The sequence below is a fragment of the Choloepus didactylus genome, chromosome 7 (genome assembly GCF_015220235.1).
Source record: "Choloepus didactylus isolate mChoDid1 chromosome 7, mChoDid1.pri, whole genome shotgun sequence".
NCBI classification, from domain to species: Eukaryota; Metazoa; Chordata; class Mammalia; order Pilosa; family Megalonychidae; genus Choloepus; species Choloepus didactylus.
The window spans coordinates 137,658,561-137,681,844 of NC_051313.1; the positions used below are offsets into that span (position 1 = coordinate 137,658,561).

The 23,284-nt window shown below is 38.8% G+C and overlaps 1 non-coding gene and 1 pseudogene across 1 annotated transcript; both read left to right on the forward strand.

The window, feature by feature from the left end:
- Positions 1–10,464: 10,464 nt before the first annotated feature.
- Positions 10,465–10,603, forward strand: LOC119541018. Its single transcript, XR_005218155.1, has one exon. It is a non-coding gene; the product is annotated as a small nucleolar RNA SNORA70 (small nucleolar RNA).
- A 3,450-nt stretch (positions 10,604–14,053) lies between these two features.
- Positions 14,054–14,771, forward strand: LOC119540829 (annotated as a pseudogene).
- The last annotated feature ends 8,513 nt before the right edge of the window (positions 14,772–23,284 follow it).

Genomic DNA, 23,284 nt, shown 5'->3' on the forward strand with positions numbered 1-23,284 from the left:
GTCAATTTTTTTTCTGAAACCAAAGAAAATCAAATGAGTTCTTTCAGCTTCTGATATTCAACAGCAACTTCTGTCATCTTTTTTTTTTTTTTGAGGGGTGGGGGGTGGGGAACTATATTCTAAAGACCAAGTGAAGTGTTTAGAAACATTTTGACATCCCAAGTGGCAGAATTCTGGTTGGACTTCGATGTTTAGCTGCAAAGAAAAATGTTTTCCTGTAATTTTGAAACTTTTCTTTCAATTCAGTCCTATTTTTATTTAAAAGCTATTTACAGCACACATACGTGGAACACGGCAGACTGTATTTTATTCCTGCCCCCAAGGAGCTTGTGACTTAATTGAGCAGCTAAGATGTGTACACATAAAAAGTAAAATTGAAAAAGTGACTCATGATTAAGAGGCCTAAGTATGATAGGCATTCTAAAGAGCAAGAGGTCTTGCTAGATTCAAATGGTCCCAGTAGGTGGAACCAGAATGATGTCTTGAAGTATGAGTAGGATTTGATCAGGCAGAGAGAGCAGGGGAAAACTCTCCCAGCAGGATATAGACTCAGAAATGGCAACAAGCAGGTAGCAGGTTACTGGTCTACTTAGTCACTTACTCCCTTTGAAAATCACCATGATCCCATTGAAAGACAATTTGGATTTTTAAAATCCTTGATACTGAATTCATCTATGATATTACCCCAGCTTCATTTCTGCTTATATATCATGAGATTTTTGTAGCTGCCTAGGGAAAGCCCAGCATATTTCGTCATGGTTGCTTGAAAATTAGAAACTAGAAGCTTTGGCATTAAGTCAATAATAGATTTTTGCCTTATGGACCAAGACATTGATTTTGCCAGACAAAAGGTGAGGAAGAAACAGTAAAGCTGACAGACAACTTATAAAATCTCATGAGAGGACTTATTGTGTTTCCTTAGAGAAGAGTTAAAAGAAATTAGATCATGGCTTGTTCTATTTCTATCAGAGTTGAGCACAGTATTGCACAAAGCTTGTAAAACTTTGGATGCTTTGTCGAGAACTATATTTTAGTTTTTAGGTATTTGTAGTGCTCCCTCAAGCTGCTCATCTGAGCATGCATAGGACATAAGAGCTGCTTTCAGAAAGTGGAAACCTTAGCAATTGCACACACATTTTCAATAGGCCGTAAGGGGTAACTAAACCCAGCCATAAAGGGTGACTCGGTGACATCCAAGGTTGAAGAGGCTTTTGTGTTGTGGCCATAATCTAACTCATCTCCCATGCCTCTGCTTTTATGTTTCCACCATTCATTTTTATAGTACTTTGGGTTTTATGGCATTTTTATGTACCTTATTTCATTTAATCCTTACAATAACTTTAGAAGGACAATATTATTAGCCCCATTTTATAGCTACGAAGAAACTGAAACTCAGAGACTTTGTAAGTTATTCAGGAGAAAACCAATCTCTTGCCAGTCTTTTTGAGTGCCATAAATCAACTTTTTTTGTGATCATGGTGATGATATGATTAGACGATTTCAAATGTTCCTGATATGGTAATAGTATGTGATGAGACTATTGGTTGGTATTAATAACCCCTTATAATTGTATTATTGTATTGATTACAATGTAGGAAAGAAAGCAGAAATTCAAAATGGAAAAATCACATCTAGTATAGCCACATCTATAGATTTTAAAGTGTCACCAGTATGAAATTGATGTGGCTGAAATAAGAAGCTATTAAAGAATGCAGAATTCAAAAGTGGCCCACAACCATTTTCAAAGTTAAACAATTAAGAGTAAAAGAGAGTTTCACTAAATGTACCTACAATTTGATTGTGATACAAGGAAGTGTGGAAACATTTGTAATTTGCACAAGTTCAATCTGCTGATCACCCATCTCAAAAATGAATAGATAATAATTAAGGAATTTTTTATTGGATTGACTACTAAATTAATAGTAGTAGTGACACATCCTTTATATATACATACATATTTTGTAAATTTTACAAATTACACATTCCAAGATTGTGTAGAGTTCAGTTAAATTCATCTCAAGAGATGGTTTATACGTAGAAGTTCAAGAACAGCCATTTCTAGGATATTCTTCTTTTTGTCCTGATAAGTGTAAATATGTTTGAATCCCTTCATTTTTTAAAAATCAGACTCAGATAATATCACATAACTGAACATCCAATAAAATCATGGAAGCCAGAAATCCTTCCCTATCCCTGTCCTCTGCCTTTCAACCAGATAATCCCTGATTATGCCCCTTTGATCTACAGTTTTCAGGAGAGTTTGGATGGGTTTGAGATTCCAGAAGAGATTGAACATTTTCCCTAATCTAGACATTAATTGCTTTAATAGTTTAAAATTTATGCAAAAACACCTCAGCCACAATTATGCACGTCTTGTATCTTTGGGCATGTGAAATGTGAGACAATTCTCTACAACTTCTAAGGGCAAGGAAACAGAGTTTTTCAGTCATTTCCCCGGAGACTATCAACAAATAGATGTTCTTTCTTCAAGGAAGTCATTTTCAAGTTATTTTCCCCAGAGTGTTAAGAGTTCCTAGGAGGTTGCCCAGGGGCCTCAGGGAGAGTTGAGGGCAGAATGAGCAGGTACAATGTCTGATCCTTCAAGTCAACTCATGCAGAACAGTGAAACTTTTTCACGTGTTGATAATCTTCTTAAGATTTGTCCAAAGACTACCAACAATTGTTTCAAGGATATGCCCCACAATGTTTCCAGACTTCTAGTAGCGTGTAATTGAAATTCTCAGAAGCTGTGTCAAAGCAAATCACAATAACTTTTAAAAAAAACAATTCCATGCTACTAATTTGGAAGGAAACTGAGGGTATCAAAAAAAAAAAAAAAATCAAAAGGAAATAAGATTTTACGTTAGTTGGTCACAACTGTATTTAGGAATTCACTTTAAAAATATGTGTTTGGCCCCTTGAGAGTCCATAATTGTTTCTTCTCTGTCCTCAAGTGACACTACAGGAACTTTGAAAAGGGCTTGTTCCCTCCCTTTTGTTGCTTGGAAGAATTTCTCTGCTCTACCTCTTGTATGCCATTTTGAAATTGTTGGCTCAAGTCTTGCCAGCATTGGTGGTAGATCACTTCTAAGTGTATCACAGTCTCTGACTGACTGATCTGGACTTGTCTAGACTGTCTTTGAATTTCCAGGTTGCCCTCCCCTGAGGCTCTAAACTAGATCCCCTTGGCCAGGCTCTCTTCACAGCAAGCTTCAACTCATGAAACTTTATCCTATGTGAGGTCATCAAGAAAACAGCCCAGAGTTGATTTACTACACTAAAATGAAAGTACCTTTCACTCTGGATTTTAGTCTTGAATATAACATTATGGAACCATAGAACAACAAGAGTTCATGAAATTGCTGGTGATTCAATCCCATGACAATCCGACCCTCTTCCAAAATCTTGGCTCCTTTTTAAAAATGACTTCCGGAGGAGAATTCACCACTTTCTTAAGAGTAATCAGTCCTATACTCCCTGATAGGAAATTGATCAAATTAGCTTTTATTTTAAAAGTATCTTCTAAAGAAAAGAACAGTTCTTTTGCAATATACTTGGAGACTGGTCACTGACATTATATGTTATAAAAAGCTGAGTCAATTGTAAAAAAAAATCATAGGCGAGTTGCTTCAATTTCCCAAACTCAGCTCTTTGCTCTGTGGAATGGGGAAAATATTAACCACCTCATAGGATTGTTCTGGAGGCTTAAATAATTTCCTCCATGTCAAGTGAATAGCACAGCCTGGTATATAGGAAACATTCAATAAATGATCTTATCTGTGGTGGTTGTATTGGTAGATGTTGGCAGGATCAGGGCTTTAAGTTTTCTGCTTGCCCTTTGTGACAGTAAATACCAAGTCACTTTTACACAGGTTACTGAAAAATCACTAGCTAGCGAGTGATGAATCATTTCCAGTTAACATCTAGACCAGCATTTTTCATTTATACCCGGGATGCTGTTACCCACCACAGTTCCTAAAGTCTCTAGCTCTCGAAACAAGCTAAAAATAATTAACAAAGGCTTTCCTATTTCTCCATTCCCTCTCCATCTCACAAGAGTTTAAACAAACTATCTCACAACTATATGATACGGAAACTTTATTTTCCAGGAACAGTTTTGGTTAAATTTTGACATTGTGTGCTGACTTATTAGAGCAAGACAGAGTCTCTTTTATTTGCTTAGCACTTCCTTAGAAATATAACCAAAGGTTTTTTGGCTATGAGGCCTGATCAGATGCCCTCCTAATTGTTATTTAATCTATTTCAACCTTGATTTATAAAGAACTTTTTGAACAATTTTATTAACTAGTTTTATGAAAATGTCCAGAGTCTATTACTATAATTTAGTAAACAAGGAGGACATTTAGTCTTATAAAATGAAGTACACCAAACCATTCATCATTAATTCCCATGCTTTTAATCCATAGATTTTTTAAAAAGAGAACTTGAGAAGGAAATTGGCAGATATGAGTCAGTGTGAGGAGGTAGAAAGAATACAGCATTTGTAGTTAGAAGATCTGGTTTCAAATCCCAGCTCTGTTGCATATTAGCTGTGTGACCTTGAGCATATAAATCCTTGACCTTTCTGAACGTCTCCTTATCCATGAAATGGAAATGACAGTTCCTGCTTTTCACTGTCTCACAGGTTTGTTGTGAGGCTTAAATGTGGCAAGGTATATGGGAGAACTGTGAAAATGCAAACTTGCTCCACAAGCCTCTTTCTCAACTCTTCCTGCCTTTTCCAGCGGGATCTCCACTGCCTTACAGCATTTCAGTAGGTTCAATGGCACAACCCATTGGGGTGGGGTTCTCTTGTCTCAGGAGAGAAATACTCAGGCCTTTTGTCAAATTACAACTTACTCTTGTTCATTGATGATTCCAGACAAGTAATTCTGATAGACCCCACAGGGCTTAATAAAACCCAAGAGCAGAAAGGTTTCCAAACGTAATTACCTTCTAAACCTAATTCACATATGGAGGACCCCCATATTCACACTCAGTTTCACTGTCAATCGAATCACTCAACAAAATGTCACTGTAAAAGTCATTTACAGGATGTCACTCTCATACACATATGCAAAAGATGTTCTTCATCCTGTCAGCAACTACTAATGGATGAATGATGAATTCTTTTTAAAATTTATAACTATCCCTTGTACAAGATAACCTCTGGTAAAACCAAGTTTTATTAATGTTTTTATTCATTCATGTCATATCTGCTTTGTATTGTAAGGTTTTATGAAGAGGCATTATTTAGGTAGTCTGGACAACACAAACATTCATATATGTGTGTATATATATGCACACACACACATGCATATAAATATATATATGTATATACACACATACACATACACAATTTGGGAGTTTGAAATGATCTACCTAAGTTGATTACATTAACTGATTACCACAAATTCCCATCACTTTGTGGCTTATAAGCCTAAGCAAAGTCATCATTTCTATGTTACTCATCACATTTTAAAAAAAATTTGGGTATGAATTTTATGACTGTAAAATTGGAAAAACTCACACAAGATGTGCTCTTTCCTGACAAATTAATTGTAGCCCATTATGATTAATGAAAGATGTTAATTGACTGTTTCTCTGCTCCTAACCAAAGGCACACTGCTGCCTAAGCAACTGCACTTTTCCACTTGCTGTTTTCCTTATGAACCCCCATGGTGCCTTTTTCTATTGATTTTCATTTTTTTAAAAAAAAATTGTGTTTCAAATTTAGAACATATCTTGATGGCACAGTAATATCCGTTCTAAGTCTTCCTGGGGGCCAGAAACAGCCTTGGAGACGAAGAGCCTGAATTGACACACAGAAGTGTGAGGGGCCCTGAAATTCCTCAACGTGAGGACCCAGACCCGAGCTCTCCCATCCTGCCCCCCACCCTTCCCTTCTAGATTTCCATCCAGATGCACTTGGGTGAAGGCAAACATCCATGCGAGTTTGCAGATGTGTTGCATATGGACCACATTCACATGGCTGTAGGAAGGCCAGGAAGAGACATTATCAGCTACTGTCTTTGGTTCTTAGACCCTTTTAGCACCAGTTGACAGAGCCACCTCTGAGCACTGTTCCACCTCCCTTACAAAAGCTCCTGAAGTTCAGGAACCTATTTAACCTTTGCCAAAGTTTAGTTGTCTGATTGATTCTCCATCAGCTATTTGGAAACTGGAAGATCAGCCCATTGTTCCTTCTACCTGATCTGTAACAACCAACCTGACTTCTTCACTGACTTGATGTACTGGTTTGATCAATTTTTTGTGGGGGGGGAGGGGGCACTGGCAATACACATAGTAGGGCCTGCTCACTTATGCTAATAGGAATGAAATTAATTGTTAGTCAAGCAGTTAGTTATACCTGAAGACTGGCTGCACAATTTTGCCCACATGGAGCATCATTCCTGTCTATCTCATCATCTGTATAGACCAGCAGTCTACAAATCTCAGCATTTGAATATCAGCACAGAGGCCAAATTCCTTCAGCGTATGACTGCCAGCCCCCTTCTGTTTCTGACCTTCTCACTACTTTTAAAAGATGTTCTGTATCACCATAAATGGCGACATGCTCCTGAGCCAGTTATCAATTTACTGCCTCTCAGCTCCAAATTCACCCTTCAGTCCTTGCTCTGCGATAATTGATGCACCCTTCCAGCGTTTCTCCTAGACGGTGGGCGCCATGTAGGCTCTGTCAGTAGAGGGTGCTGCAGGTCACTGTGGGGGGAAGGAGGCTTCTCTTCCTGGTCCCGGTTGCTAGGTTTTCATTTTCTGGTTCCTATAGCATGGTCTGTTGGTGATGTGTGTGTGCCAGGGTGGCTGGTGGTGTTCTACCTGGCCCCACATCTAGAGCCTGCAATCCCTCAGGGACTTTTCCCCTCTGACCTAGGCCCAGGGACCTCCCAACGTGGACACCAAGTGAGTTAGGTCTTGCACACTGTAGCACCCTGACTCCCTCTCCACTCACCTGAGTCCCCCAAGGATTGTTTCCTCCTTGCTGGTGACTAAGGACAAGCTCTAGCCCTGGCAGCCCATTGAATGTCTCCACCATCCAGTGGGCTGCAACCGTACCTTCTCCAATGAGGTCTGAATCTCAGACTTGGGGAGGGGCCCCCTTCCAAGTATGTCCTTTCTTGGATATTCTCCCTGTCTTGGTTTGCCAGGCTGCTATGACAAATACCACACAAAGAGTTGGCTTAACAATTGGAATTTATTGGCTCATCGTTTAGAAGGCCAGAAGTCCCAAATCAAGGCATCAGCAAGGCTATGCTTTCTCCCCAAAGTCTGTTGTGCTCTGGTGCTGGCTTGCTACAATCCTTGAGGTTACTTGGTTTGCCTCTGCCTTCATCACATGTTGATCTCATACTCTCGTGTCTGGGCTTCTGGTTTCCTCTGACTTCTGGCTTCTGGTTCCTCCCAGTGATCTTCTCTGACTTCTCTTTATCAGGCCTCCAGCAATGTGGAGAAAGGCCCAGCCTGATTCAGTTGGACCACACCCTAGCTAAAAATAACATCTTCAAAGGTCTTATTTACAAATAAATTCACACCCACAGGAATGTGGATTACGATTAAGAACGTGTCCATTGATGGGGTATATGATTCAACCTACCAAGCTCCCTCAGCCCTAGGGACCCCTTAGCATTATCTTCACATATTTATAATTACTCTCCTATCGTGCCTTAGTAATTCTTTATATTAAACTGCCCTTCTTTAAATTACTGTGTGGTCCCTGTCTCTTGACTGCACCCTGAGTGATGTACCCCCTTCCTATCCGGGAGTGACTTGGACATTCACCAGCCTCCCAATGTGGTCATTAATTTGATCACCACTTGCAACCTCACTCTTTCTTTCCTGAACTGGTTACTATCCACCGTGGTGCAGTGAATTTGTCAGAAATACCTTGGTCAATAAATGTTTCTACTCAATGATTTTGCAGCCTTTTATCAGTGGTGCCCAGCCTCTCTTTGTGGAGAGTAATTTCTCCAGGTAAAATGGATAAGAACAATTGGTTAAAAACAACACCTTTTCCTTGAGAGAGACACACTCTCTGAGCCCCTAAGAAATCGTTCTTTTTCTGGAAGGATATATAGAGCAAATTTATGTTATGGTTTTTGCCATTGTTCATGTTCATGAACTCCAGCTGAGCCCCCAGGCTCTACCAGTCTTAAGTAACTAAGGGGTCAGTTGTGTTTGTTGTTTTTTTTTAAGCAGGTGAATAATTGTGACTTCATCAGCTGAATCTAGAGGCTAACAGATGAAAAGGTAACTCCACATCTTGCCATTGTGATCCTTTCCCTAAAACTGGCTAATGTGACAGTCCCCATTCCAGACTGATTATCATACATTCCTGGGATGGTACACAGAGGTATTGATCAGCTTTCTAGGTAGCAATCTCTTTCCAAAGCATCTGCCAGTTTGAAGAATTCATTTTCATTTTTGTCACTGAAAGCAATTTGATTTTCAGAGCATTTTCCTCCCTAGTGGCATAAAGATTGAAACTGTATTTTTTAATAATGAGCTCTAATTAGAAAAAAAACTTTATAACAAAATGGGTAAGAGCCTTTTACAGAAAGAAAAATCAATTTGAAAAAAGCTTGTTCTCATCAGGTCTTGTTGTAAATGATGTGTTGCTATTGGGAACAAAGTAAGGTCTATTCAGGGCAAAACCACCCTTGGAATCAGTACGGACAACATCAGTAAAACAGTTTATCAGTTGTCTTGGAAGATCAAGAGTCAATGAAAGTTTATGACTTGTAAAACAGATAGCTTTTCTAAAATTTTGAAAATTAAAAAAAAAATGTTTATTAGATTTAGACTTTGAATCTCCCCCTAGAGAAGTAATTGTGTATGGATGGGTCAGTGACTGCTTACATAGATGACTAGATGCCAGAAAAAATAATTTCCACAGGATGCCTCGTGTTATTGTAAGCAAAGCATTCCCATTAAAGACTTGTTCCTTAAGTCTTTCAGGAGTTTGCGATCTTCAAGAATTGCTTATTAAAATGCAGATATTCCTAATGCAAATACCCTTTCAGCCTTGTGAACTAACTTTACCAGGGATAAGAGTTGCTCTATAATCATGACGGATCCACAAGTAAAATGGACATAGGTAGATTCCTGGTGATTGCCAAAAGTACCAGAAGAACTACCACGTATAGCAGTTTGTTGTTTATAAAGCTTGTTAATACACCTTATCTCATTTAATTCAGAAAGAATCCCTTGAAGCATACAAGGTCTGCGCACCCTCACAGATGGGGTAAACCAGATTATCAGAGCGCAAGACACTTAGAACACAATCGAATCAACTTTGACATTTATTTTGTTTTGTTTTGTTTTTGGTTGTATTTTGCTTTGGTGTGATGCCATCAAAAATCATTATCATAAATAGCCCTGTGAAGCTCATCGTTGCATCTACTGTAATATCACAGTCAGGCTTTGCTCATTATCTCACATGCTGCCTTCTTTGGGTGGAAAACTTTTCTGCCTGGTCTTGGAACCAATGCCATTTGGCAGCTCTTTTAGATAACTGGTTCCTTTCTATATTATGGATGCTGTGAATTGCGCTATAGAATATGTTTCCATTTATTTTTGCTAGCTACTCTAATTAAAGACAAATTTGTATCCCACTTATATTTTTATTCTCATTTCTAGCTTAATTATATGTTCCCACCCTTGTTTTCTTATCTTCTATGTTTATTTTAAGTTTATGCTAAATTGGTGTACAATGTGTGTATGTGTGTGTGTCATGTGTATCTGTGTCGTGTATATTTGTGTGTGCCTCTCTTTATATTTGTGTGTGTGTTTAGTAGAGCCTTAATTAGAAGCTGCCTTAAATCCTTTCTAGAACCCTATGAGATGAACATATTATTTTAAAAATTTTTTAAGTGGATAAACCTCAATGTATTAGGTTTTTTGACCAGGAAGAAAAGAGACCAAAACTCAATTGGAGAAAGTTTTATTTATGCACAGGCAGACTGAAGCAAAAAAATGGCGACAGCCCCAAACAAAGGCAGAGTATAATTTTAAAGCTTTTGGGAGGGGGGTTGGGGAAATAATTATTGGCGGGTAAGATAGAGAAGTGAGGAGTTGACATTAGGAAATTGGTTTGCTCAAGGTCTGAAGTTTAAGCAGGGAGGTTGTTATGTTATGGAAAATTTTTGTTCTTGCTCAAACCATCATGTCAGCTAAGAGTGGGCTCCATGCAAACAGTTACATTCATTAGAGGTGCGGGGAGCTTCTTGGAATATTTGCTAGAGGTGGGTTGTGTGTGTTGGGGATGGGGACTTCTGTCTAACATAAAGATGTAAAATTACCTATCAAAGTCAAAAAGCTAGTAACAGAACCAGTCTAAGACCTAGTTTCTTCCTTTAAAAAAAAAAAAATTCAAAACCCCATGCCTTCAGGGAGACCAGTTAGTAGGCTGTTTCAAAAATCCCAGCAAGAACGATGATGGTTTATCCGCAACCAATCAAGCCAACCACCATCCTCCTTTCCCAGTGGGGGCCTCTGTGTGCAACGTCTGCAGAAAGCAGCCTTCTTGCCAGTGGACACAGCCTACTGCTTGTACGGGTTACCCTAAGAGACCTTGGAGACAGCCCTTACCTGTTGATGTTCCTGTCTGACCTCATGCAGTCTGAGTCTAGGCTCTGGACAGGTATGCAAGGTGCCTTTGTAAAGCCCCAAGGTATGGTAGCCAGAGTATGCCTCAGCCAAGTCATCACATCCATTTGCACCAAGCTTCAAAACAAGGAGCATGTGATTAAGGCTCTTTATAGAGTCAAATTCAAGTCCCCTGGCTGCCAGAAAATCCTTATCTCCAAGAAAGGGGGCTTTACCAAGTTCAATGCTGATGAGTTCGAAGCCATGGTGGCTGGGAAAAACCTCATCCCAGATGGTTGTGGGGTCACATACATCCCCAGTCGTGGCCCCTTGGACAAGTGGTGTGGCGCACCCGTGAGAGCTTTGCCAGCACTGCCCTCACCCAATTTGTGCCCACCAATAAACTACTTCCTGGTCACTTAAAAAAATAAAAAAGAAAGAAACAGTGGTGGTTTGGACCGAAGTGGTACTGATGCAATTTTACTATCCAAGTTAGGGAATGTTGGAAAGTTGGAAAGGCTTTGTGGTAGCCCAGGCAAGAAATCATGGTGCCCCAGACTGGGAGGGCAGGGTGGAAGTACAGGGAAGTGAATGGGTATAAGATGTATTGGGGAGGTAACATAGGGAAGGTCTGGTGGTCATTTGAATGCAGGAGGAACCGTTTTGTTGGAGATAGGTCATACTTGGCTGGTAGGGATAAAGTAGACGGTGACTCTCAGTATGAAGCAAGAACATTGGATTCGCCACATGGGCTTTGCAAACTCCTTCTTTCATAACCACATAACTCTTTTTTTTTAAGGGAGATGGCCTGGACTGTATTTCAAGTTATGTAGGCTTGGCAAAAGAAAATATTCTGGAGTGAGCCTTTGACCTTTAGTAAGAACTTTTGTCTTTAGCAATGGATTTAATATCTCTGCTTGGGCTTTCAATGGTAGTTAAGGGAAGCACCTTCTAAGGCAATTCCACCTTCCCTGGGGCCCTCTCCCTCATCTTCAGACTACCTGGCAGTGAAGAGTTAAAAAGAAATGGTGAAATGCACAGCATTATTTGGGTGTTGCATCTTTCTGGGTTTCTGGGCCTTCTCTCCAAACAGTGGCTTCCCAGGGACTACCACCTGCTTTCCATGCTCCTGGACAAGAGTGCTACCTCCTGATAAACAGGAAAGATACCTCCTGATAAACAGAGAGCTGCCTAAATGGCTTGTGGAAAACTGAATCTGAAAAATGTCTGGACTTTTTTACAAATAAGTCAGAAAATTATGTTAAAATGCACCAGCTCAGGATCTGGGTATTTTTAATGTCATTAGACTAGACAAGCAATTCTCTTTGGGGGCTTTATCTCCCACCACTGTCAAGTTCTATAGAAACACCACTCAAAAAAAGGCTATCCAGAAAAGGCTATAGAGGCAGAAAGTAGAGTAGTAGCTGAAAATGGATCCTCAAGTTCTTTTTGGGGTAATAGAAATGTGCTAAAATTGGATTGTGGTGATGGTTGCACAATTCAGTAAATTTACTAAAATTGTAAAACATACAAACAAAAAGCAAATAAAAATCCATTCTTTTCCTCCCAGACTTAATACTATATTGAAAGAGAAAAAGATACTGATGGGGATAATGGGAAGTCACAATATCCCATAGAAAGAGTCATTTCAATTTTTGCTGTACAGATTGAATCATTAAATGAACAGAATTAATCTGTATTGGTTCCAGAAATGAAATATTCCAAAACCAGAGATCCTATTGGACCCTCCTAAATGGGCCTAAGTGGCAGCCTCTTGGATGGTCTGTCTGTATTCAGTTGAACCTAACTTTATCCAGACATTCAAGGACCCTCCCTCAGTACCTGTTAACAAGTTGGTTTTGTAATCTCTTCTTTATAGCCTGCATTTAGAGGCTTGGGAATTGCATTTATGCATGCCGAAGTTGATTATTTGACATGACCTCATTCTTTTCAACAAATAAAACATGAAACTTCAATTTCCAAAGCTCTCTGTACATTTATTTTTAATGAGTAGTTTTCCCTGATCAGACAATCAAATCACAAGGTCATCTAAGAAGCCTGAAATCTGAACAAAATGCCAAATAAAACCTAGGAGAAAAAATAACCTGAATGAATTGTTCTCTAGCTGTCAAAATTGGTTAGAGGTACTTGTTATCTGAAAAAATACACCCATACATGAAGGATACCAACCATATTTCTTATTTCATCTCTGTGGAGATGGGAATTTGCTGTGAGGCTAGGGAGAAGCTGATAAAAATGTTTTTGGCCTTGTGATTTCTTGGTCTTTGCTTTTAAGGCTCATAAATATCCTGTGCTAGGTACCTAATTAGTGTTAAGATCTAAGTTAATAGGACAGGCTATTAACTTATGAAAAAATCGCTGGCAGGGGAGAATGGGTAGAATTAAAAATGTCACAATCAAAGAATGCTCTGCTCGGATTGCCTCTAGAGGAGGGGAGGGAGGGAATGGAAGATGGTTAAATGTGGACAAATATCCTGGGTAAGAGAGGCTTGTTTTTGTTTTCTGGGCTACTCAAGCAAATTCTATGAAGTGGGTTGGATGAGACAACGGGAATTTGTTAGCTCACAGTTTTATGGCTAAGATAGAAGTTCAAATCAAGGCATCATCAAGGTGATGCTTTATCCCCAAAGATGATGTTCTGGGGCTGGCTACCAGCAATCCTTTGCCCTTAGCTTGTCACATGGCAAGGCACATGGCGGCATCTCCTGGTCTTTCCCTTCTCTTCTGAGCTCCCTTGATGTTCAGCTTCTGGCTACTTCCTTTGTGACTTTCTCTCTTATAGCTGAATTTCATTCTGTTTAAAGAGGACTACAGTGACAGGATTAAGACCCATCCTGACTAGGCTAGTCACACCTTAACTGAAGTGGCATCATCAAAGTCTTACAATGGGTTCGCTCCCACAGGAATGGATTAAGTTTAAGAACATATTTTCTGGGGTACATACTGCACCAAACCATTACAGGGCCCTAGGGGTCATATAATCCAAGTGTTCTTAGTAACAGCCTCCAAATGCTCCTCTTGATTCTGCTTGAGTACTTCCAGAGTTGCGAATTTCAACATCTCCCAAAGTACCTAGTCCAGGCATTCTAAATGTCCAAGGAATTCTAATTATGACATAGGTAGGTGGATCGCTTACCTAGAATTAAATACTTGGCAGCACAGCATGCTCCCATGATAAAAATTCCAAAGGACCTTTCCACCACTGTTGTGAAGTAACTGGGAGAAGTCAAAAACGTATTCAAAAGACTTCTGGTAAGATGACAAATTAGGAGAGGCAGAGTAGAATTCTCTGTGAAAAACACTAGATAAAGGACAGAAAGCACTCCAGAACAGCAGTTCCAGGGTGCCACTGGCCGGGCAGGGACTTCTGCACCACATAATGAGGACGTAGCTGGAGAGGCCGAGAGATTGTGTTTACAACAGGTTAGCTGATGAGTTGCATATGCCATCTCTTCCTGAAATGATGTTTGGAAGCAATGTTTTAAGAATCCAGAATGGCTCTGGCTTTGGGATTGAGTTCAATGCTACAGTTGCCTTATGATGTGTAAATAACTACCAAGGAATGCTCAGAGTAGCCTGTGCTGAAGAGTGGCAGGAATGCAGGATGGAAGGTGAATACTCCAGAGATGTTGTTGAACCATATAACTGGACCTATCCAACAATTTTAAGGGAACATTACTTGGAGAATCACTTAAATTAAAGGTTATAGCTACAACAGATCATATACATACAGAGAAATTCAGAAAACAATCTAGATTAAGTTTTTATAAGAAGTTCTCCTGTTTAAGGATGAATTTCATGATCATGGAGTTTCAAGCCTGAGTGTGAAAATTAGAGTAATGCTTTCTAGCTTTTTCCTGCTGTTACAGTTTTTCTTGAAAATTGATGTGGTGCTTATTAGGATGAGTGACACAAGACTTTACCATGAGGCCGGCATGGTATGTTATGAGAAGATACATCGCGAGAGAGCAAAATTGCTAATTTAATGCATGTTTCACCTCCCCTCTTCACGGAACCTAATGAAATATCCCAGTATTTACCATATAAAGGAGGCCGTTTGTGAGAAGCTGATATTTCCAGAAAGAATCGATCCTAACCCTACAGACTCACAAGAAAGTACACTTGTGGAATACACTGGGATATAATATGTACTCCCCATGGAATCTGACTGGAGACCTTGGCTGTTAGTAGTGGGGTATTTTTATTATGGGAATTAATTGCCTCATTTATGTACAGATTTTCTGTAGACTTAAAGGAAAAATAATAAAAGATTGTTGCAGGCAGGTACCACTCAACTAATTGCTGTTTGTACTGTCTTCAAATTCATAGCCCAGATTTCTATTTTCTGGAGTTAAATTTAGATTTCTAAATTGTCACCAAGTGATACCTCAGTAGTAGTGATCTATATGTCTCAATGAGCAGTAGGCATACTCTGCTTCCATCATGAAATACTGTTTTCTGCCACGAGGAAGTGAATTTAAATCCCTGAATCGCAATCGTAATACCTGGTGACTTTCGTAGGAGTTTTCTGATTGTGCATGTCAAGTGAGGTACAGGCTCTTCACTTTCTGATGTTTTTGTACTTCTGGAGAGTTGTGATTTGCCACCTAGGAAGTTGATCTCATACTTTAATGATTATTACCCACAATTTTTTTAATGCTTCTAATTTTAAATTTAAATTTAATTGGCTTTTGAAGACTAAAGAAAGTGCTAGATATTGAACCAAAAATAACTAGTTCTTTTGGAGAATTTAAGCTTTTTTGTCCATGGAAACACATGAACATGATTTACCAGTGACAGGTAGGATGTCAGAGCTGCAGAGCTGTCTTTCCTCCATCTTTAGGTGCTTTTTCTGTTTGGTTCCTCTTGTATTGACATTTCTGTACACCCACCTTCCATGAAACCTCAGAGTGAATAAATCCCTTGACTTTGGTACTGGTCCTAAAACATTTGAAAGGCTTATAGGGATTGTTTTTTAGGAAATATTACATCAGTGCCTAAAACAACCATGTTGATTTTCTGCTTAAAATACTTGGGAAGTAGGTGTGGAAGGGGTTGGGGGGCTTATTTTAAAATATAAAAGCCAGTTCTTCTGTTTTAATATTCATATTTCTAACATTACAGGGACCCAGTAAAATGTAATTAGTATAGGACCAGATAGATAATTTCAGAAAGTACAAAAAGAAAATTTTAAATCCCGTTTGCTATTTTGATGATGACTCTTTAAACATTTTACATCCTTTGCTGCCTTTCTATGTGGTCTTTCTAAAATGAACAGTGGTTATAAGGCACCAAGTAAAGGGTAGGGGGGAAACTCACCCTTTTTTCTGATTGGAAATAACTTTACACATATTTCTACTTAATTGATAAATCATTAAATAGGAATATTTAATTGAAAGTAGTAGCAAAACTCTTCAGGTATTATCTTTAAGATAAATTTTAGTGAAATACATACACTTGGATATTCATCACTGCCTAAACTCTAGTGTATTATGAGCCAAAAATTTGATCACTTTATTCATACAAATTATAAAAAATGAAAACCTGTAAGAATATTCATTAGTTGGAGTTTCTAGCCTACATCAGATCATTTGTATATGTATATATATAATATTTTTAAACTTGTTGATTCAGATGTCTTAGTTCCTGAGTCAGTCTTAGATTACTTAGAGAATCCATCATTAAAAATTGTAGAGAATTAAAAGAATTGACCTTTTTTTCTAGAGGGTGGAACGTAGGTAGAATGAGTGTGCTTCTGAAACTTTATTAGTGTTTTACTATGGAGAATACAAGAAAACTTGTATTTGCCCATTGCTAAATAAGACATACTATTTTTATATTTATTTGTTCCATATGTCTTTTTGTAACAGGAGAATAAAAATAAGAAATTACTGAAAAAGAAACATATTCAAGTGTTTGAAGGGTAGCTGGATATATACTGGACTGTAAGAGAGAAATTGATAACCAAGTTTTCTTTAGGAACCTGAGGTCTCCGTGTTGGGGAAGAGATAACTATAACGTTCAGCATAGAGTCCCTGACATTTCTATACGGTTTTAAAAGGAAATCTCTAGCACCACACTCCTGACAAGTGGGACTTGTGACCTCTGCTTGAACCACTCCAACAACAAGTTTTGTTGTTTTTTGTTTGTCTGTTTGTTTTTTAACCCCTTCTCTTTCTTCTCCTCTTCCTCCTGTTTTGGACCACAGATGGGCAATGAAATTAATCATATTCCTTGGTTCATGGCACACACTCATCATTGGCTCAGGCATGGCTCTCTTTTAAATTTTTATTTATTTATTCACTTATTAATAATAAAATAACACCCATGAACTTACCATCCAATACAAAAGCTAGAATATTTACATTATGTTACATCTATCTCTAGCCTCTTCATTCGTCCCTACCCCAGCCTTCCCCATCCAAGATAATCACTATATTGTTTATCATTCCCTTGTTTTTATTTATCCCTTTTATTGCATATCTAATCAAAATATGTTTTGTTTAGTTGTACCTTTTAACTTTATAAAATGGTATCATACTGTAGTTAATATTTTTTTCATTGCTTATTAAATCATTCTGATTCATCTATATTGTGGCATGTAGTTAATTCATACAGTTAATTAATGTCCCACTGTGGACACCTACCTCACGTTACACATTCTCCTGTCCATGGGCATTTGGGTTGTTTCCAGGATTTTGCTTCTATGTCAGAAGTAATGCCTCTATGTCTAGTCTTGAACATGTGCAAGAGTATGCCTACAAGCCAAATTGCTGGATTATACAGTATGTAAATCTTTCATTTTATAATTTACACTCCTACCAAAAATGTGTAAGAAATTCTTTTGATCCACATGCCTTCCAATACTTATATTGCCTGGCTTCTTAATTTTTGCCAATTAAATGTATATAAAATTATATTTCATTGTGGACTTGACTATCATTTCTCTGATCATTAATAATATTAAACATCTTTTCATGTGTTTATTGATCCTATGTTTTTTTAAATGATTTTTTTTTATTATGAACTTTAACATATATGCATAACAGTGACTACCTTCAAAGTACAATTCAACAAGTAGAGAGCAAATCTCAAAGAATGTCATGGATCACAGTTCCACAACTTCAGCTATCTCCATTATTGTAAAATATACATACAAAAAGGTGTTAACTTTCTATGTACAGCTCAACAAGCAGTTATATAGGTAATTTCAAAAATTGTTATGGGTTATAGTTCCACAGTTTCGGTTCTTTCCTTATTATGCAAGGCAAGGTATATACAGAAAGGTGAAAACTTTCAAAGCACAATTCAATGAGTAGCTATAGAGCAAATCCCAAAGGATATTATAGGTTACAGCTCCACCATGTCATCTATCTCCTTCCAGCCATTCCAACACCCCAGCACCCTATATATATATATATATATATATATATATATATATATATATATTTATATAAAGTTTCAGTATTCACAGACCTTTATTAAATCTTATCTTGTTTGTTTCTACTCCTTTCTCTCACTTAATCTCTTTCTCCATCTCAAAGGTGTCTAGGGGTGTCTAGGCAGCTAGCACCCTGACTTGTTCATATTGAAAGGTGGTGTCGACAGTATGGGGAAGGGGGCTGCATCTGATTGTTGATCTTAGAGAGGCTTTTGCTTCCAGGTTTTAGGACTTGTCTGGCATAGGAACACTCTGGTGGATTGAAGTTTCTGAGAGATAAAATTTAGTGAGTGCATCTTTTATGGAATCTCAGGTACGGACCTTGGTATTTGGGGACTACTTTTGGTATGGGCGTGGCATGCTGTGACCATTTGGGATGTCTAGCTGGAGGCTTGCATATGAGAAACCTCCAGGATAGCCTCTTAACTCTATTTGGGATCTCTCAGCCACTGGGACTTCAGCTTGTTACCCTTCTTTTTACCTCCTTTTGGTCAAGTAGATATTTTCAGTCCCTCGCTGACAGGGCCAGGCTCATGATCCTGTATGTTTTTTACTTGTATTAACTGCTTATTAATGAGTTTTGTCCATTTCCTTAGTGAATTGGTTGTCCCTTTTTTGATGATACGTAGGAGTTCTTTATATATTGTTGATGTTAATCTTTTATCAGTTGTATGTATGTAAATCTTTCCCAAATTGTAAGTCATCTTTGTACTTTCCTTATGGCATCTTTTAATAGACGAGTTCTTATATTCAATACAGTCAAGTAAATCAATCTTTTCTTTTATATATCTGGCTATTTTCTGCTTGTTTACAAATTCCAACCCTACCCCAAGGCATGATGAATGCTCTAATGAATCACTCAGATTCCGATTCAAAGTTTGAAAGGCTCTAAGGGTGGGGAGTGTTGCTGTCAAACGATCCTCCACTGAAGAGAGCCTCCTCACCCAAGGTCATCCCCTGTTCCTGGATCCATCCTTTGAAGTGGAGGTAAAAAGGCCAAAGCTTTTCACTCTAACTCAGGAGAGCTCTGAATGGTCATCCTGTCTTCACAACTCTCTGTAGGATCAAATGAGGTTTCGTTGAGATGGCATCACAGCTCATCTTTCTTCTCTCAATCCTGCTTCCTTCCCTTCCCCTTCACAATTATTCATCCTAAAAACACTCCCTAATAACCTTCTGCAGCTAATCTCTGTCTCTGAATCTGCATCCCAGGAAACAACCTGCAGTGAAGGGTCAAAAAGATAAACTCCAAGCTTTAACCCCTCCTCACTGCTCCCATTGTGGGGCATGTTCTCTTACTAGAATCTTCTTATTCTGAAACACAACCAACCTCTCTACTCACTGGTCCTATTTCTGCTCTTAAGCCAAACAGGGCAATTCTAATTCCTCTTCCACATAACATTAAATTAGTAGAACACAACTATCGCGTGCCTACTAAAAGCTTCTAAACCAAACAAATGAGCCCCCTTTCCTTCCATTGTTTCATATGGGACAGGTTTTCCAGATCTGTCTCCATCATTTTTGATAACTCCAGTTTGTCCATTTCTCTGTAATGTTTCCTTTAATACTTGATAATATTGAAAGATTTTTTTCCCAATGAGTAAAGGTCATGGTTGCTTTACTTGTCAATGTATGTGTATGTAATATTAGAAAGTGGGGTTCAGCCCGGCCCAGGCACTTATTTTATATATGACTGTTCCAGTTTGCTAAAGCTGCCAAAATGCAAATTACCAGAAATGGATTGGCTTTTACAATAGGGGTTTATTAGTCCACAAATTTGTAACTGTAAGGCCATGAAAATTTCTAAATTAAGGCATCGAGAGGTAGATACCTTCTCCGAGGAAAAGGCCGATGACATCTGGAACACCGCTGTCAGCTGGGAAGGCATGTGGCTTGCATCTGCTGGTCCTTTGCTCCTGTAATGCATTGCTTTCAGCTTCTGATTCCAGTGGCTTTCACCATAAGCGTCTGTAGGTTCTCATCGACCTTTGCTGTTTCATATTTTCATGCCCCCTTTTTTTGTTTTTCAGTTGGTCTGTTTGTCTTTTTCTCCTTGTGTAGTACATTCTCTTTATGCATTAAGGATAGGCCTGTTGTCTTCCATTTATGTTGCAGTTTATCCCATTTTTGAAGAGGAGACTGTCTGATCCTCTTTAGCCAAATGACTCTCCAATGGATGAAATTGGAGGCAGTGTAATAAAATATGACATTTTTCATAAAACAGAAAGGGGGAGGGGCAGGTTGCTTTCCAGAGCCCTGTAAGCTCCTCATGCTGGTTATAGGGTCAAATAAAAGAGATACACATCTTCTTGTGGGCATTTTGACTGCTGAAGCAAGGTGCAGATGTGCACCCCAGGGACTCTGTGAAATGAAAGTAGCCTGTTTCCATCCCTGATTTGACAGGCCCTGTGATGGTTCTAGCCACTACTGTCAATGTGACAAAGGCCTCTCTGGGCTTTCCTGTCTCCCAAAAATCAGCTTCATATCAATTAGTATGTTTAGTGTGTCACCAGGGACAGGAAAAGAAACAGTGCTTCCTCCTGAGATAAACAGTTCCATTTAGAGCTCATTAATAACACATAACTCAGAAAGTTGTAGTCATAATTTAAGCAACAAAGACACACTTCCAAAGGTCAATGCTTTGGGGAGTGGGTTCATTTTCGTTGCTTGCTAAGGACCTTGTTAGGGCTTTAAGACATTTAAAATCTGCATCAGCAAATTTCTGAGCTCATTTAAACTCCCAGCATGCTATTACTGTGGGTATTAACTTTCCCATGTTTAATGTTTATTTCTGACAAGAGAGAAATAAATGCAATGTACTTTGTGAACAGATTTTCTGGGAACCAGTAAAGAGTAACCGCAGCATGGGAGGGAGATCCCATGGGAACTTGATGGGATGGTTGACCTGAAGCCTGGAAGAAAGAAGGACATAGGCAACCTCTTATCTTGCTTTTTAATTTTTGTATGTGAAACTTTCGTATTCTTGACTTTTGCCACTCAATTATTAATGCTGTTTTACTGAGATATACTCACATACCATATAATCCTCCAGAGTGTACAATCAGTGGTTCACAGTATCATCATATAGTTGTGCATTCATCACCACTATCAATTTTTGAATATTTTCATTACTCAAAAAAATAAAAAAAAGTAGAAGAATAAAAGTAAAAATAAAAAAGAACACCCAAAACATCCCATAATCCTTAACCCCCCCCCCCATTATTTATTTATTTTTTGTCTTTGTTTTCTTACTCATCTGTCCATACTCTGGATAAAGGTAGTGTCAGTTGCAAGGTTTTCACAATTACCCAGTCACACCATATATTCTAGTTTGCTAATGCTGCCGAATGCAAAACACCAGAAATGGACTGGCTTTTATAAAAGGGGTTTATTTTGTTACACAGTTACAGTCTTAAGGCCATAAAGTGTCCAAGGTAACACATCAGCAATCGAGTACCTTCACTGGAGGATGGCCAATGGTGTCTGAAAAACCTCTATTAGCTGGGAAGGCACATGGCTGGTGTCTGCTCCAAAGTTTTGGTTCCAAAATGGCTTTCTCCCAGGACGTTCCTCTCTAGATTGCAGTTCCTCAAAAATGTCACTCTTAGTTGCACTTGGGATATTTGTCCTCTCTCAGCTTCTCTGGAGCAAGAGTCTGCTTTGAACGGCTGTCTTCAAACTGTCTCTCATCTGCAGCTCCTGTGCTTTTTTCAAAGTGTCCCTCTTGGCTGTAGCTCCTCTTCCAAAATGTCACTCACAGCTGTAGCTGTACTAAGTTCCTTCTGTCAGCCCATTTATATGGCTCTGATCAAGGCCCACACTGAATGGGTGGGGCCGCGCCTCTGTGGAAATTATCTCATCAGAGTGATCACCTACAGTTGGGTGGGGCGCATTTCCATGGAAACACTCAAAGAATCACAATCTAATCAAAACTGACAGATCTGCCCACACAAGATTACATCAAAAATAATGGCATTTGGGGGACATAATGCATTCAAACTGGCACACCATAAAAGCTATATAGTTATACAGTCATCTTTAAGAATCAAGGCTACTGGATTACAGCTATTCTAATACACTAAAAACTAAAAAGGGATATCTATATAATGATAGAGTGTATCATTATGATATAATTTCAAATACAGTCTATAGACGAGAATCTATTTGAAATCTCTCAGCCACTGAAACTCTATTTTGTTTTATTTCTCTTCCCCCTTTTGGTCAAGAAGACATTCTCAATCCCGTAATGTTGGGTCCAGATCCATCCTTGGGAGTCATATCTTGCATTGCCAGGGAGTCAGGTCCCACATAGAGGGAAGGGCAGTGAGCTCGCCTGCCAACTGGGCTTAGAGAGAGAGGCCACATCTGTTTGCTGCTCAATTTTGGTACATCCTCTGAACATGGATCTTCAAGGACAAGCACATCAACCTAGCACCTCCTTCTTCCTGACACCACACAGTCTTGACCAAGAGCTGCAAGGCTTATCAATTACACATATATTAGTTACAATGACAAATCCCGATGCCAGGAAAATGATGCCATTTTAAACTAGTTGTTGAATCTGAGGTAAGAGAAAAACTATATGACAGAGTCTCCATTTTCATTCCTTGAACCTTTTATAGGAGACAGGCTGATTAGTGTTTGTTGATATAACAAACAGTCCCCAAATCTCAGTGGTTTCATGTGACACAGGTTTATATTCCTCTCACATCAGAATCCAGTGGACGTCAAGAAGCTCTCCTTGGAGGCTCTCCTCTGTAATAATACAGAGAGCCAAGTTCCTTCCATCTAGTGGTGCTGCCGTGTGAAACAAGGCATGTGGAAGGAGGAGAGAGAATATGAAGGATGTGGAGAATGACTCAGGGTTTCGATGCCAAACCCAGTCACCTGACCCCACCTGACCTGCAAAGGAAGCTGGAAAATATATATTCTTTTGCACCAAGGAAGAAGAAAATGAAATGAGATTTGTCTCATTGTCTCAACCATTTCTCAGTTGGTTTTACCCATAGGAGTGTTATGACCAGCTGAAAGGCCCCTATAGGTCCACTTATACCAAAATATTTCTCTTTATTTAAACCCCTCAGCCTTGCCAGGATACATGAACTGTCCAAACCACTCTTCCCTTCTTTTAGACTTTTCTAGATGAATTGAAACGTCTTAAGTGCATACTATGGACAGAGCCACTTTTGAGGAAAATGTCTTCAGTATTTTTTGACT